This window comes from Leuciscus leuciscus (genome assembly GCF_965113295.1).
Source record: "Leuciscus leuciscus genome assembly, chromosome: 18".
Taxonomy (NCBI): Eukaryota; Metazoa; Chordata; class Actinopteri; order Cypriniformes; family Leuciscidae; genus Leuciscus; species Leuciscus leuciscus.
Window position 1 is genome coordinate 27731290 of NC_138742.1, and position 13380 is coordinate 27744669.

At 39.0% G+C, this 13380-nt stretch overlaps 1 protein-coding gene across 1 annotated transcript in view; it reads left to right on the forward strand.

The window, feature by feature from the left end:
• The first annotated feature begins 1541 nt into the window (after window positions 1–1541).
• Window positions 1542–13380, forward strand: part of frmd4bb (FERM domain containing 4Bb) — a 57113-nt gene continuing 45274 nt past the window's right edge. Inside the window, exon 1 of the mRNA XM_082145052.1 lies at window positions 1542–1609. The gene's annotated coding sequence lies outside the window, so the exon portion shown is untranslated. The remainder of the gene's footprint in view (window positions 1610–13380) is intronic.

Sequence of the window (13380 nt, forward strand, 5' to 3'; positions counted from 1 at the left end):
TCTGAATGTTCTCTGATCGATCAAAACGTCCAGTTTCTTTTAAATGTTTTCATGTAACATTCACAGGAACATTATACTTTTGAATGTTCTCTGCACGTTATGAAAGTAGTAACATTTAAAAAAAAAAAAACATTAGACGAATGTCCAACTAAAACGTTTCAGAAAAAGTTCCATAAACAATGTATAAATAGTGTTTTTGTGGCAACATTTTGAGAACATTATATCTGTTGTCTTTCTATTTCTTATGGTTTGGTCATATAGCGTTAGCGATAGCCTATTTCAGCGAATTTTGATACCAAAAAAAGGTCATTGTTCATTGGCAGTGTAGTGAGGTATGAAGCACTGCTCACACAGAACCACGCGTGACCAACTTGAAAATGAGCTAAATGTGAGTGGGGAACTTGTTCGCCCTTAAGGTTGATGCGTCGGACCTACGCTGTAGCCTCTATGCATCGGCTTCCATTTATACTTCTGCGTCTTTGTCCGCGTTGAGGTGCAATTACACGTGCAGAGGGAGCATGTGAAACCCGAGGGAGGGGTTCTAGCAGACCAATCACAGCGCTTGCAGTTCGCGTAGAATTGTCCACTGGTGATTCTTATGGAAGTTGAGCTTTACGCTCGTGCGGTGCATTGTGGGATTGACAGCGGACTGGAGAAAGCGTTGAGAGCGGCCGAGAGCGGCAAAAGTTTAGGAAGGATCTTCGTGAAAAATGGAGGTGGGCAGCCAATGGCTGTGAGGCATTTGGAAACAAAGTTTGCCTATTTCCAAATCGTGTGCATCTCTAGCACACGTACAGCACGGAGACATCTATTTGATGCAACACGTCTATAGGACGTTTCCTGTCAGATGTCAAATAGACGTTTAGAAGATGTCTTTAAGATGTTTATAATTTAGAATGTATGCAAAACTGACATCTTTAAGACATCTATCAGATGTTAGTAAACAGCAGATGCTTTCCAGATTAAGTGATCTTTAACAGACATCTTGCAGACGTACGTGTGCTTTCTGGATCGTGTGTTGAAAAAATAAATAAACATAGATTAAACACACTTGCTACAGACACACGGTAGCCTACACCCGAAAGTGGAGCGTTGTCAGAGTGGAGCGGAGTTTTGCCGCTGTAATGGAGACACGAAACTCCCAAACACGCGGATTCTGGGTTTTACCCTTGAAATTTCGTCGAGCAACCGTCACTTTTATAGCACTAATAGCCTAGTACAAATCGTCGAATCGAGTCATTGAATTTAGGCTAAATGATTTTTTGCATTAATTATCAATTATTAGCCTAACTGCTATAACAGTATGATCAATGAACAATGAATGTATTCAAATTCCCAATATTTCCCTGCAGCATGATATAGCGATACTATGTATTGTCAGTGAGGGGAGGCTGTGTAGTGTGTATGTCTCTCACACACACACACACACACTACCGTGGGTATAGTATGAGCGAGCGTGTGCGCGCGCTGGCCCGTGTGCGCGCAGATAACGGCATGGCCCCGGCCCGTGTCTTTGTAGCCGGTGAAGGGAAGGCGTGGTGAGCAGATGTGCGGCGGTACACCCGACAGCGAGCGTGTGAACTGAACGGAAACGCCCTTATAGACCGAGGTAAGATTTATTCGCTCATGTATCGTTCAAATGTGTCGCTTTTGTATTATTTGTCGCTTTTTCGTCTGTTACTCGGCTTTGACAACAGGCTGCATCGGAGCACGTGAAACACGATGGATTAACCGGACATTGCTCATTTGATATTTCTAAATTAAGAGGGTTTACGCAGATTTTCGCATTTATTCTGCAAAATGACAATGATTTTGAGCCAGCATATATGTTTATTTTAATTATTTTAAAGGTAATAGAAAGGTGGGATCTGTAATTGACCATTCATCTCAGCATTGATAAGAGAAGAATAATGGATCTCATATGGCCACTATCCTGTTGAAGCATCTTTGTGAACTGTGAGGTACAATTTCTACATTATTGGCAATGTAGGCTGGCAGCCAGGTTTTCACAAGCTCTTGGTCAATGTGTCCAGTTCTTTTCTAGTCATTTCTGAAGATATACATCACAGACATAGAGGATTGCAAAATGTATATTTCTTCTTTGATGAGGACATAAATGACATGAGAATATGTCATGGTATTCTTTTGACAAATATCATAAAATAAATATAAATGCACACATATAAGCACATTTATATGGTTTCTACTTGTGCAATAGGCTAGAGTGTGATTTATATTATATTACACTACAATAAAATCACTTAAACTACAATCAAACTGAGGTTGTCAGATATGTGTGTCTGTTGCTGATATGCTCAATAGCTTTGAATTGACTGAAATTCAACTTGTTATTTGCTGATAATAATCATCTATATCATGGTGTTTTAAAATTTTGTTCGTGACACAATAATGCTTGGTGCAAGTTTAGTAAATTAAGACAGAATTTGTATTTTTCTCATTGGAAAGGCCTGCCTATGGTGACATTTCTGCCAAATTATATTAATTTGCTACTTGCACGCTTCTCAACACTTTTGAAGTAATATGTCTAATGAATGACTGGCACTATAAAAGCACGTTCAGTTTTATCTGGAACAGATGAACGTTGATCAGGCAATGTTTTATTACGCTGCTTGTTGTACATGTCAGGGCAGTTTGGAAATGAAATCTCCAGTGAGTGGCACCAAGAGGTTAATGCTCTATTGCTTTTGAAAATAATGTACCACTTAAACTAAACCCTACACTACACAGTGTTAACAAAAGCAAACGTGAGATAAAAACGCATTTGATGAAAGCCACCATGCCATTTTAGCTTGCTTCTGCAAAGGTTGCATTTGCAGTGTACTGTTGCTATGTACAGTCTATACACTTTCTTTACCTTTGACTATTTTACTACCAATTTACTACCAGTTTATTGGCTTCAGGATTTTGAGAGATTTTTTGGGGAGCAGACAGGGCACTTATGTTTGCAGGACTCCAGCTCATTCATATTCGAAGTTTTACCTGAAAGTAAAATAAGGTCATGCTGCTGAAGGAATATTTGCATCCCTGTATTTGCATGCCATGCTGTAGGTGCTCCAAAAAGGGTTTATGCTTACTAAAAGCATACGTTTGAAATCATGCTGTTAAAGTGTGTTTAATTAGAATTTGGCAAATACAACAAACATTGACTGTAAAACTAACAGCTGTACCAATAGCATTGCACAAACCTAATGAGGGTTTTAAGTTTGGCCTCATCCCTCACTTTTTTAAATAGCCTACACACTTTAGTTTAAATCACAGCTATGATCCATGGTCCATGGATCCCTATCAGGGGTGGCAGTGGCTCAGTGGTTCATGTAGGTTGTCTACAAACCGAAAGGTTGGTGGTTCAATCCCCGGTTCCACCTGACCAAGTGTCGAGGTGTCCATGAGCAAGACACCTAACCCCAGCTGCTCCCGACGAGCTGGATGGCGCCCTGCATGGCTGACACCGCCGTCGGTGTGTGAATGGGTGAATGTGAGGCTATGTAAAGCGCTTTGGTGGCCATAGGTCTGTGAAAGCGCTATATAAATAGGCAGCCATTGTTATCGGGAGGAGACGTAGAAAGTCTCAACAACAATTTGGACACGCCCGTAAGTGCAACATGATGTCATCAATATTTTATGTCTGATTTCATGTAATCGGATGGCTGTAAATATAAAGCAGTTAAAAAAGTTAACTTTTAGGAATTCAATAGCATTTTGACACCTTGAAACTGAACATAAACAAAAATTCTCCTTCGAATCTCATTCGAGCCCCTTCACATGTTTTTATTGCTTTTTTGTTTTCCTCTTATCTCTCTCAGGAAAAGACTCTTTGACGTACAGCTAGCCTTGTAAACAGGAACTGGTAGTTAAAGGACAGTCTTTGGAGGTGGAAATAAGCTGCCAGCATCTTCCACCGTCTTTTCTCTGAGAAGCAACTGCAGGAACTCATGTTCAGGAAGTCCTGTCACAAACAGACATCAACTAATTTTAAAGTGCCCCATTACGCTATTTAAAGTCTATTCTAAACTTCTACAACATGTTTACATGCATCAAAGGTCAAAAAACTGTTTCATTTTCTCATAAAACATTTGCACATCACCACATTTTTCAATGATTCTCAAACGACTCGATGGATGAATCAGTCTCTTTAAATCCCTCCTTTCCGCGAGCTACTCTGCTCTGATTGGCCAGACAGCTCAGTGTGTTGTGATTGGTTTACCGCGTACAGCGCGTGTGTCGAAAACAAAAACGGCCATTGCCATGACTGAACGTCAGCTCCATCCGGAGGCTTCCTACAGCTCAGCGATTGGACACTGTAGACTAAAGACAGTAATGAACAGTTGAATTTACCATATCAATCTGAGAGCGAGTCCGATGATGAAACATTGGAAGAACTAGTTATTCAACCCGAACCTCCATCGCAAGACGACTCGAGCAGGACTCAGTGTTTCTCAGTGATACACTACTCAGTTTGAGGTACATTATGAGATGTTGCAACTGTAATTCTTCACCATCAGCATTAACAAGAGTACAGTATGTCCATCAACAAACCCATGTATATATTTCTAATTTATTGCGGTGCTCATGCAGGAACTGTATCATAACGGCGCATGCTCTACGTTAGCCGAGCTGTAGCGTGAATGACTGATGTAACAAAAACATTGGTAAAACAAATCTTGCTCCATCCTTTATCTTTACTCAAAGTAGTGAGAATGACAGACACTCTGCATTAATAGACACAGTTTTAGGTTATAGTGGTCCACAACTGAAGTATTTCAGTAAAACAAATAAAAATGTACACAATATAAAACACAAAACTAAGTATTTTGAACACCGGTAGAAAATATATACATCAATAATTAGTCATACTCTTAGGTTGTGATTCTGAGGAGCAAATTGGTCCAAATTAACTGACCCATCTTTCTAGAGCAAGTGTTTTGCAAATCCTGCATTGAAATCCGAGATTTGAGAAGCAGTCTTCAGTAAAATGAAGGGAACACAGCAAAAGTTTGGGATTACACTGCTGTGGTTTCGTGGTAAAGATGAATTTTAACCACTGATTCTTCACAGCCTCATACTTTGGAAGTGAAAATAAACTGAATTTACTTTCCGGCGGAGAGCACAGCGTCTTGACGACATGATATCCACATGAACGAGCTACAGCAAGATGTCCTGTCCACGAGAAATGTAGGCGGGCATTGTGCAGATGTAGATAGTCGTGACGTGTGAAAATAGACTTGAACTCCAAACGACTCGTTTGAGCGGTTCAGAGTCGACTCTTTCTTTTGAGATAAACTAACTTTATTTATGAAGCACTTTCAGCTTTACAACTTTGCAGACTGTTTACATTCACATACAGCTACATTACACACTGCATGAAAGGTCATTTTCAAAAAATCCATAATACGGGCACTTTAAACGCTAATTAAGAAGACATATCGCTCCTTGTTTCTGCATTGGTTGGCCCTCTGATAACAGCAAGTCAGTGGAAGTGACAGTGTTTTTCCGTGACAGTACATTATCACATCCTTTTCACTAGTAGCACATTACTTTCTGTAAAACGTTTCGCACTGATTACGTTCAAGGTGCTTTTATGTACAACTTTAGTTAGATGACCTGGCGTCTGAGCTTAGCTATTTTTAGTTCAGTGTCATTTCTCTTTTCCATCTTATGAAAGCTTCTTGAAGGCTCTGCTTCTCTCAACTCTTCTCTTGTTAACAGGCTGTTTGATGCCTCTGAGCTTCATAGCTGGCAGGTACAGTATCTCCACTGATAATCCTCAAGAAAGGCAGATTCAACACACAGGGGAGGATGTATTTTCACCAAACGGCCAAGAAAGAAACAACATAAAAAAACAAGTTATATTATACACAAAGAAAACAAAGGTCCATGAAAGGAATTGTTGACCTATAAATGAAAAGTCTGGCATTATTTACTCATCTAAATATTGTTACCCATATGAATTTGAACATGATTTTGAGTCCGTTCTTTACAATCAGTCTGTTGATCCAGTTCACAAAACTGGTTTAAGTATTTTTAAGTTGATTGATTCAGGTTTGGTAAGACATACTCTACCGTTCAAGAGTTTGGGATCAGTACGATTTTTTAAAAATGTTTTTGAAAGAAGTCTCATCAAGGCTGCAAATACAGTACAAACAATAATAATGTGAAATATTATTCAAATTTAAAATAACTGTGAATATATTATAAAAAGTAAGTTATTCCTGTGATCGAAGCTGAATTTTTAGCATCATTACTCCAGTCTTCAGTGTCACATGATCCTTCAGAAATCATTCTAATATGATGATTTGATGCTCAAGAAACATTTCTGATTATTATCAATGTTGAAATTAGTTGTGCTGATTAATATTTTTTATGGATTCTTTGATGAATAGAACAAAGCAGGAGAATAAAAGACATAAGATTGCATTGTGACACCATAGTTTCTTGACAATTAAGGACATTTTATGTTGTAATGACAATGAGATTATTTGCATTACAGTATTTACAACTTATTTGCAAACTATATTGCAAAACAAATTTAATGGCCTTAAAAAAGGCATCATTTTTTTGTATGGAAAATATAATTTATAACTTTTTAATATATATTTTTTATATTACCTACATGATAATCACCTTTTAACAGAGCCTAAATCAATTGAAATCAAAGCATTTTGTTCCCAGTTCCCATGTGAATAACAAACTGACCAAGTTCTCACAATCGTGGATGACCTCAGAAGAGAAGGATGGTGTTTTGAAGAAACATCTGGCCATCGGATCTGAGTTTTCTGGTTTTAACTGATTGTAGAAGCACCACTGACCTTCAGAATACAGAATGAACTACATGTCTTGCAGCTTCTGTTTAGACTATGAGCTGCAGGTGGATTTATTGAAGTCCCCAAGGGCTGCAAACATATGTAATCTCTTGCCCAAGCAGCTGGCAGACAGACACACAACTCTAATCACCCATAGGATATGAGCTGCCGGCGGGACAGTGTGTGTGTGTGTGTATGAGGTGTGTGTAATCAGTCTAGAGCTCGATCCTGTGACATGATATCGACCAAAGACAGTGGCCTACCCTCCCATATCTGAATGAGGACCTGTACAGTGGACTTTAACTGTAGTTAAATTAATGCAGAATCGGTTTTCTCCCTTCCTGGCATTCTTCGGCTAACGTTACAGTATATGATCATGCTATCTGGGTTTGTGAGTGGGTCCGCATTTAGGCCGTCCTACGATCAGCCGCGCTCACCTCCACATGCTTCTCTTTGGGAGGCTGATGGGCGTGACGTGCAAAACACACAGGACCAGCGAAGGCGTGTTTCAGGCTCCAGCTGGCTGCATGTTTTTGATCCTTTCAGTAACGTTCTTGTCACAATGATTATAGTCTCAGCCTCACACATCACGCCCACACACTGAACATCTGATGCATATGGCACAAAAAACACTTTCGCGAAGACAAACATCTGAATCTGATTGGCTGACTTCTACAGTTTTTCCAGAAGCCTAGTGTGAGATGATCTTTAACAGTCCGCCAGGAAACAAAGCCATGTTTAAAAGTTCTGATATGAAAAGCAATAGAGGGGCAACTAAATGCTAGATGAAAAAAAAGTTTGTGAAGTCCATGACATCTTTAAGACATCATGCATTTTGTTTGAGGCACTTAAGTTGAGTTGAGTACTGTGTTGACTTGAACTTAAACAAATGGCACTTTTCCACTGCATGGTACGATTCGGCTCGGCTCGCCTTGGCTTGGTTTGCTTTTCCACTGCAGTTTAGTACCGCTTCAAAGCGGGTGGGATTATAGACTGATCGTTATAGTTGCTGAAAAACTTTTTCATTCCTGGTCGCCCCATCCAGCTCTCGCTGGATCCGCTCCTTGGCTACCAACGAGCTCGGCTGTCTCATGTCGCAAATCCAATGACGCTGGTAGTGACGATTCTCTCTAACCAATCAGTGATTTGCAGTGTTTACACATCACATTTTAGTATTGGTACGGCACGCTTGGAACCTCAACTGAGGTTGTACTATTTAAGCGAGCCATACCATGCCATACCATGCAGTGGAAAAGCGCCAAAAAATGTGTTTGCATGTGGGATACAGGAAAAGTATTCATTTCTCAGATTAGCCAACAATTTTGGATTCCCAAGTGATCCCATTTTACCTCTCAGATCTACAGTGAATATAATCTGAAAACGAAAGTTACACATTTCAGAGAGAGAGAGAAAAAAAAAGTGGAATAACTAACTGCATAAGTGTTCACCCCCCCCCCTGAACAAATACTTTGTTGAAGCACCCTTTTGATTTTACTGCTTTGATTTTATTCAGCTTGGCACATTTTGACTTGGGAATATTTTCTCACTCTTCTTTGCAAAAACGTTCCAGACCTGTTAAACTGCGAGAGCATCTCCTGGGCCCGGCGCTCTTCAGGTCCCTCTCAGATTCAGGCCTGGGCTCTGTTCCAAAACAGTCATCCTTCTTTGCTAATGCCATTCTTTTGTGGATTTAGATGCTTGTTTTGGATCATTGTCATGCTGAAAGGTGAAAGTTCTCTTCATTTTCTAGCAGATGTCAGAAGGTTCTGTGCTTGGATGTTTTATTTAGTCAGAAAAGGCTTGAGTCTTGCCACCCTGCCCAATAGCTTAGATAGATGGAGAATATGGGAGAGAGTTGTCACAATCAGTACTTGCCAGAAAAAGCTGCAAATCTTTTAATGTTGCTTTCGGCCTCTTTGCAGCCTCCCTGACCAGTTTTCACTTTGTATTCTTGTCAATTTTGGAGGGACGCCCAGTTCTTGATAATGTCACTGTTGTGCCATACTTTCTCTACTTGTTGATGACTGCCATGTAAGACATGTTCCTGGGTCAACATATTTTGTTGATCCTGGAACAAGATTCCTGTCTGAAAATTTAGTTTGAACCCTATCCCTACCCCTATAACCTAACCCCTACCCATACGTTATCCCTAAAACCAGAGGGAAAGGATAGGTGAATAACACTGATGTAGAAGCACCGAACCCTGGTTGTAAGCCAAAACTTGACATAAACTGTAAACTTGTCCCTCAAATCTGTTTGGTTGATTGGAATGTTGTTCCAGGATAAACAAAGATGGTGATCCAGAAACATGTAATTGGTGTAATCAGGTTCACCCTGAGGTGAGACTCATGGTATATCTAATATCTTGGAAATGTTTTTGTAGCCCTTGCCTGAGCTATACCTTTAAACAACAAGATTCTCTTGATACTTCATACGCTTTTTGTGGCACATGGATCTTGTAGTAGCAGCAGCAACCAAGATAAACAGCTGAGATTTATTCGGAGTCAATCAGAGCCACTTCACCTGAAGACAGTATAATTTTATTTTATTTTATTAACTGATTCTCAGGAGAATACAGGAACAGAATAATAAACACTAACCGAACATGCAACATCATCGCAAGACTAAACACTGGAGAGAACTAAGGGCTTAAATGCACAAGAAGAGATAATGAGGTAGCTAAATGAACAACAGGTGATATGTAATCAGTACCTAAGGGAACAAACTGGCATACACTAGGAAACTAGGTCAACTTGCAATGACAGTGAACACAGGGAAACAAGAACAGGGAAAACAGAACCAAAACACAATGAATCTAAACCAAAACAGATATACACATTACAATACCCCCGCAGAAATTTCAGAGGGTTTTTGAAAGTGCGCTGCGCTGCTAAGCAAATGCTAACCAAGTATTTGAAGGTTGAGCAGCGATTTCACTGGCTACAGCAGGAACCAATCAGCTGTGCCCTATAGAGAATTATGTGATAACCTAATGCTAATAATGAAATAGGCTATATAATGCTGTAAAATCAGTACTACAAACTTATACATTCATCCACTAATCACAGGTTTTAGAGATGTAGCGGCAGTGCAGTTCTTTTGGCATATTTCCAGGGGTGCTGCTGCCTTTATTCCCGAACAATGTCACGGTGGCCCATTGCAATAATGAAATATTAAACGTGCAAGTTCAAAGAGTCCTGCTGAAAAGTACATCTGTTGCGCCCTTGATTGAGCCACTTAACCCCTACACAGCCTCTCAAGGGATGTTATAACTCAGTGCCTGTAGCCACACCACAACACCAGCAGTGTGCCAGAAAGAAATCCTGTCAAAGCACTGGCTCTGTGTCAATGTATAATGAACTGACTTGACGTCTCCTGCCTGCATGGCCAGCTGTCTACACTGACATTAAATCAAACCACGTGGGTGGGTGATTTGAAAAGTGCAGGATCCATAATTATCTGGATAGGTCTTGATATTTAAGCTTCTTGAAACATATACCTAGATTTTTGTTTGCCTGTACCGAAATCATTGTCACAATGTTGTGGGTGGTTGCCAGTGCATTGCTATGTGGTTGCTAGGGTGTTGTGGGCAGTTGCTAGGGTGTTGTTTACTGGCTCTCCCCCAAGTCTCTGTGATATTTTGGTCTGTAGATATGGCTCGGGTTCCTCGCTCCGTGTACGTCCATGGGATTTATTTATTTGCCGTTGAATCATCTGCCAGGTGGAAAAAAAACATGGATTATTGAAGTAGTAGCAGTCTTCTTCAGTGAGACACTTTCTGTGGGATCGTTCATGACGGGCTTGAGATGAACGGCAGGCATCATAAGCCGTTTTTAACATCCTTTCCCTTGTAAAAAAAGAAGTTCACTTAATTGTATTGAATGTGAACTTCAAATCCTAAAAGCATACTTGTAAATAACTGCAGTTTATAACATTTTAATTAAATAAAAGGCCACTTACGTGTTAAAGAGAGAACATTTCATGACTATAACACACTTAAGTACACTTTTAAAGTTTAAAGTTTTACTTTAAAGTACATTTAAAATCATTATGTTTTCATAATCGTTTTTCGTGCTTTAATGAAGTCAGCTTATTCAGATGTTTACTAACATACTAAATTTTTATTACTTAATTAACTATAGTGTGTCCTTCAATATTGCATATAAAGTTAATTTAATGTGTAATAATTGCAAATATATATAAATACATTACATACAAGTTTGAAGAGAAATTACATTAAAGCATATTTTAGTTTACAATAAATGCTTGTCATTTGGCAGTACCCTTTAACCAAGTGTCAGAAGAAAACAGAAATAATTATGAAATTACATATAAAGATACACTTAAGTTTTACTTAAGTGGGACAAAAATGCTCTTAAGTTCAGCTAATTGCATTTAATATAAATTTAAACTATTGGACTGTATAATCTATTTTCAGTTAATCCAATTAACATGCAATTCATTGTTTAAGAACATTACATTCAGTCTGCACTTAAGTACAGTACTGTGCAAACGTCTGGCATGTTAATATCCCTATTATACAGGACATCATTTAAACTGCAAAGTGTTTAAGTTACTGTTAATTAAAATTTTAAGGAAAACAAATATATTAATCTGAAATGTAGCAAATACATTTTCAATTAATTCAGGTACAATTACCAAACATATCTCAAGGTCTTTTTGTCTTTTTATTAATTTAATTAATAAACTAATTATATAAAACTATTGTCAGTGCACTACAAATAAACTGGTTCTATGCCTTTACTTTATTAATAAAACTTATTTAAAAAATACAAGGCTTAAGTAATTTATTTTCCTTTGGTGGTACAGCCTGAGACATGCACACAAGCCTTCTGCATTTTTGTTTTGTTTTTCCCTCTATTGTACCGAACTCGTACCGAACCGAGGTATGAACCGAACCGTGACTTCTGTGTACCGTTCCACCCCTAATTTCCAAACATCCTTTTTGCCATTAATTGTAATAATTAAGTGAGATTTGTGTATGCACAAGGAGTCTGACAACAGCCGGTATGATCTGATCTCACCATCATCGAGTCCGTCTGTGATTACATGAAGAAACAGAAAAAACTGAGACAGACTAAATCCAGAAGAACTGCGGGAATGTCTCCAAGATGCTTGAAGAAACGATAGAGATATTAAGGGGGGAGAGATATTAACATGCCTAAGACTTTTGCACAGTACTGTATATTGTTGTAAAGTATATTATTTTTGTAATAAGTGCTCTTTTTATAAGTATGCTAAGTGTTCTTTTCCCACAAGGGTTGCACCTGCAGTCCTACAAATGTTATCTAGGTAGTCACTAGGGCTCACTAGGTTTCGAAGCACATTAACTTTCTAAATGTCAGCCGAAATGATTCAAACCCGTGAAAAGCTTGAGCACTAGGACTGAGCGCAGAGCAGATGAATGCTATTAGATGCATGTTTGTGTAGCAGCTCAGACATGTGTACAGAGACCGCTTCTCCCCCTCGGCCGGGACAGGGGAGACTGCAGTCCAGCTGCAGAACTAGTGCAGTTTCTCTCTGATGCTGCTGTGGAGCAGTTCTGCTCTGATGCGAAACCAGCTACTGAAACACATCATCAGCTCCACCACTAATTTTAGTTTAACCATACAAGACATTTGAGATGCTAAATTACCGTGGAAATTTCCACTTACTATGGTAAAACAGTGTTAACTTGGTATTCAAAATGTAATAAAAATTGCGAAAGCTTACTTAACTGTTTGAAGATGAATGATATAATGTTATTATGATTTTATAGCAATCCTCAATTTGGTATTTTGGTGGAAACTATTAAGGTTTCATTTCACTTCATCCAGAGTCATTTTTACCCTTGGTGTAGTGGTGACGTGATCTTTGGCTATCTTATTCCACTTTTCGTACTTTACGAAAAAAAAAAAAAAAAAAAAAAAAAAAGTTAATTATTTTTTAATATCAGTATTGGTAGATATTGGATGTACCGTATGTATTGTTTATTATTGGATATATAATTGTGCATGCTCATTTCAATGCTCATTTGCTCCTGTTCATCGTTTCTTTTACATTTATGTGACATGTGCCGTCATCTAATGCTCACTTTAAATTCATCTTTAAAAATACTATTAATTAAACAGTCTGTTGTGATTGGTCTACTCTGCTCTGATTGGTCAGATGGCCCAGTCTGTTGTGATTGGTCTACTCTGTTCTGATTGGTCAGATGGCCCAGTCTGTTGTGATTGGTCTACTCTGCTCTGATTGGTCAGATGGCTCAGTCTGTTGTGATTGGTCTACTCTGCTCTGATTGGTCAGATGGTCCAGTTTTTTTGTGATAGGTCTACTCTGCTCTGATTGGTCAGATGGCCCAGTCTGTTGTGATTGGTCTACTCTGCTCTGATTGGTCAGATGCTCCAGTCTGTTGTGATAGGTCTACTGTGCTCTGATTGGTCAGATGCTCCAGTCTGTTGTGATAGGTCTACTGTGCCCTGATTGGTCAGATGGTCCAGTCTGTTGTGATTGGTCTACTGCTTACAAGGCTTGTCGAAAATGAAACGGCCATTGTCTA